General features: G+C 38.0%; 1 long non-coding RNA gene across 1 annotated transcript; it reads right to left on the reverse strand.

Annotated features, from left to right (window-relative positions):
- Window positions 1-2,908: 2,908 nt before the first annotated feature.
- On the reverse strand, window positions 2,909-4,288 carry LOC122406194 (uncharacterized). Its single transcript, XR_006259931.1, has 3 exons — window positions 4,188-4,288; window positions 3,630-3,932; window positions 2,909-3,170 (listed from the first exon to the last, which is right to left on the reverse strand). It is a non-coding gene; the product is annotated as an uncharacterized lncRNA (long non-coding RNA).
- Window positions 4,289-4,739: the final 451 nt, after the last annotated feature.

Genomic DNA, 4,739 nt, shown 5'->3' on the forward strand with positions numbered 1-4,739 from the left:
CTTATAAAGACCTTATAAATGTGCGTAAATTTCAACAAAGATCTGCATTTACAAAAGATACCTGACGAATAAGTTAAAATACTTTCGAATAGTGTATCCATTAACAGTGACCGCTTTAGCTTCTATACGCCAAATGTTTTTTAGGTACGTAGCATCAAAAGGTAAAAAAAAATATAAAATATATTCATTTAAGAGTATCTAGAGACGCGGCAGCAACTTGACGCGAAATATTTAAAAAAAAATTTAGGCAGAGCGAGTCAAGACGGCCGTGTGTATCTTTACTCGAAATTGGTCGATTTCCCTTTATTCGTGAAGTCATCTGCTCGGAATTTTGCTCGTATAAAAAGAATGAAATTCCCACATGGCAATATGATTTATGCGCTTTCCATGATAACAATTCTTTTTACAGTGACATTTAGAAAAGGGTTAAAATGCAGTTGTAACAATTAGGAGGTTCGATTTCACGTCGCATAGTTTCTTCAACAACGTATATGTCTACTTTCCGTACTCTTGTCATGGGAGAAAGATTTCCTATGCGCAAAATTCTCGGAATATATATTTCTGAACACACAATGCGGAAAGATGATGGATGATTTTTCTTAACGTTTTAATTTACTTCATAAAGAACTTATTTAAGGAATCACTATGAAGTGGGCGGCGATTGGCCGTGTAATTGAGGCACATTGTTGTCCTTTCTTCTTCTTTTTTCATGGACAATTATACGAGTTACACAGTCGTTTTTCAATGCTTAAAAGGTTTGAACATTTGTTTGCTTGCAGATGGGTTTGGGCCAATAGAATAGTTTGGGCCAATCAGTATAGAATGATCCAGCGGATCGTGAAAGCTATTGAAACGAAGAAAAAAAATCGTATTTGAACGCATTATGACTAGCGTGCTACATCGTTAAAATTCAACTGGTGCTCGCGTCATCCTTTTAGAATAATCTTCAAAGCTACGAACAAAAGCTCCGCATGACTGCGGGATATCATCAAAAATCCTTTCTACATCTTTTTCGTCATTGACTTTTTTCCGTATATATAACTCGTTCTGAGCGCGTGAATAATTTTCCTTGAAACTGCAGAGATTTCTTCTTTGTTCCAGCTCGTCACGATTTTCGTATTTTTGCTTTATTGCACACGACAAAGAATCTCTGTACGAATATTATATGCAGGAATTCTCGGTTAAAAAGACTCAATTTACCGTCTAAATCGGAGTCACTTTAGTCTTTTTTATTTTTACTGCTCCCGCATTCATTGACAATGCTTCCATTCATACACGTTCTGGAATACAGCATTATTACACTATCTTACTCTGTATCCGTACACCTATGTGATGATCTATACACATTCCATCGGCAACGACAAACTCGTGGGGAAAGATTAACTTATCGATCGCCGTAGTAGACGACGGCACTAACCAGGCCCGAATACGAGGAAAAATAATATTTCTCTTAAGGTTTGACAGTCGATGACTTAGTGAACATAAAATAGTGGTATATTCAATTTTTTTCTTACTTCAAAGCAGCAAAAAGTTTCATGATTAAATATCAAATTCACATTATAATACATGCGTTATACACAATTCACACTTTTTTCGTGACGCGGTGACACCGTATCCAATCAAAAATGAATGCATGAAAAAATGACTGGATCGTCGTGTTGACTTGTTTTGTAATGACGTCTGCTGTTCAGTTTGAATCATGTACATTATAAAAGGTGAACAAGGTTCGATTGTTTCACTGGACAACAGAGTCTCAGAACGAATGATTTTAAAAATTATCATTTAAGGAAGTTGAGGCTGTACAGTCATTTTTTTTACCCAAAAGTGATGACCTGTACCTTTCAAAAGTTAGGCCAGTTTACAGTTTGGCAATGTTGCATACACTTTAAAGAAATGTTGAGGAAAAAAAGACGAAAAACTGGTGAAAGCTCAGTCGAAAACACGAACAGTGACGATCCTAGCCTCAAAAAACTGCACAGAAAACAGATTACTATTAATATAATCTCAGCAAATCTTCTAATAAATCTGAAAAAAATTGTCATTATTCGGCAAGCCTTGCTCATGTTGCCCAAAAAATTTCATATTTTTAGCATCATTTTTAACGGAGATATCACTGAATGTGTCTTGACTTCCATAAGATTACATGTTATTTGGCCCAAATTGTTATTGATTTTTCTCAGCAACGACGCTCCTAAACTGTCTGAAAATTTAACTGATTTTTTTTTACACTTCACTTTATAAGATGCAATCGGTTTAAAAGCGGTGACATCATTTTCATTCTAATGCCTCAACTTCCTTAACGAATGATCACGATTTTTTTAATCATATTCGACAGAATTCGAGTACAATTCCGTAATGAAAAATTGTTTGCATAACGAAATCGCACCTGTGCAGCAAAAGGTAAAGGTACAGTCGGTAGAAGAAAAAAAAATTGTTCGCTTATACGAAAAACCTTCCGGATTCTACTTCATTCTTCCGAACCTGCTGTTATCAGTTTGAAAAAACGTACAAAGATGAAAGATAATCGACAAGTGGCTGATGATTTTGTTTCTGGTAGTCAAAAGCACCACTTGGATTTCATCGTTATCTACACTGACGGAAACTGAACGAATATATGTATGTATATGTACACGTATAAACGTAAATGCATATACAGGTATATGCACTTTGTTTGCCGACCGAAGAAATCTCGGATACATCCAAGATAAGTTTAATTACCCGCCGGCATATTGTAAAAGGGGATCTGCGGTGGTGGATGAAACATCGGAGGAGAAAAAAGCGAAAAGTCTTCCATCTTAAGCTCCCAAAGGTACGCGGTGTGCCGTGTCTCTCGTTCTCCTTCGAAACTTTCTGAGAGCCGCACACACCCTTACAGACCTCAATCCGCGAAGCGTTCGTTTCTGCTTTTTTTTTTTTCTTATTTCTGTTCTCCACTCAACATCGTCCTTGCTCGGAGTCCTATAATTCTTCGGAGTCGACGTTTTGAATGTCACTCTTTTAAATCAATTTTTGCCATGTTAAACTTCTGTGAACTTCATACTCGCTACGGACACGAAGATCTCTATCATGGAAGATCGGGTGGTTGAAGAACATTGAAAAGATTGGTACTTATAATTCTTTGATAGAGTTGAAAGGTCTTTGCAAATCGAGATTACCGGGTTGGAGTTTAACTGGAATGCGAAAATGAATAATTGAAAAAATATCAATCAGTAACATTTTCATTTCTCGTCGCCGATTTATATTATTTTATTTTATTTTATTTTAGTAACACCGTTGAAACAGCATTGTTTTTTTGTGTTTCTGACAGAAGGATTATTGTGACAGAATTATAGTGACGAATTCACAAAATATTTATATATAAATGTAAAGGGTTCCAAAAGTATAACGAAACAAATCTCAGTTCTTTCATCATAAGAACTTTCAGACAATTACCGCGCATCGTAGGCATTTCTTTTCACAACAAAGTGATTTTAGAATAACAATGATGATGAAATTGCTGATTTAGTCAAATTAGTTAAATTTTCTTGCATCCAAGTATTCCTTATGATCGTGATGAACTGTGATTCCGAAACATAGAATATGGTGAGTTCGGGTCATAATGTTTTTGTGCGTTCGTATTATTTGCGTACCTTGGGTATGTGTGCTCAGCAGATTTGCCAAGAGAGATCACGTGGATGAGATGTGTCAAGGTCGAAGAGGTTAAGGTCACGCATCGAGTATGTTTGCGACCTCGACACTCAGAGCTGACCCCAAGACCGTGTGAGCACGGCATACGGTCGACCTGGCCGGTCTTTATCTTCCTTTCTCTCTTCCTCCCGATCAAACGACGCTCACGCACTTTAATCTTGCTTCATTTTCTTACCGAAATACATGTGCGGTCGGAGCTTATACTTTTTTTCCACTTATTTCTTTCTCCACCTTGCACGGTCCATCTGCGGTACGAGAGATTCAAGAGATCGCCGGGCAATAAAGCATACGATAACACTTGGGGAAAAATCCTTCGAGATGCTCGTTGGAAGGATACAAAGAGCAGGATTGGTGCTTTGGACAGAGCACGCGCGAATCGTTGCTTCTCTCCATCTTTTTTCCCTTCTCTTGCTCCTCTTGCGAATCTTATATATCGAAGTCTCGTGCCTGTCCGATCGCATCCTTAATTATACAGGTCTATATACATATAGCAAACATACCTGAGGATGAAATTCTCTCGTTCATTTTGTTTCGTTCGATTCACACTCATATTCGTCTCGTCATATTGGCCGGGCACGCGCGAATCTCACTCCCCTTTCTACCGTATCTGCGTGGTCTCGTCATCCAAGAAAGATCGGTCGCTATTACAACTACCTCAGTCGATGGAATGCCGTTCGCGCACATTTGCTGTCCTGAACGAAAGCGCTGCATTCGTAATGGGGCGAGATGAGACTTTGATCAGAAAGAGCCGCGATTCATCTCCCGTCATTATCAACGGGGGCCGTCCAGCCAAAACTTCTTGTTTACATATTCTGCGACTCAGCTATTTTTGGATTCTACTATTATTAATTAGGCGCCGGTCATCGTGATGAACTAGGCGGCCTGAAAAAGATAAAAAAACACTTCTATGTGAATCAAGCTGCAGAGTTGCAATAGCGCGCATATAGAGATTCGACGATCACTAATGAATATAGAAAGATGCAGATTTCATCATAGTTTGGAGCCCGAAATCAAAAAGATTCTCATCTTTTATTCCATGAAATTTCACATTA

This window comes from Venturia canescens, chromosome 2, assembly GCF_019457755.1.
Source record: "Venturia canescens isolate UGA chromosome 2, ASM1945775v1, whole genome shotgun sequence".
Taxonomy (NCBI): domain Eukaryota; kingdom Metazoa; phylum Arthropoda; class Insecta; order Hymenoptera; family Ichneumonidae; genus Venturia; species Venturia canescens.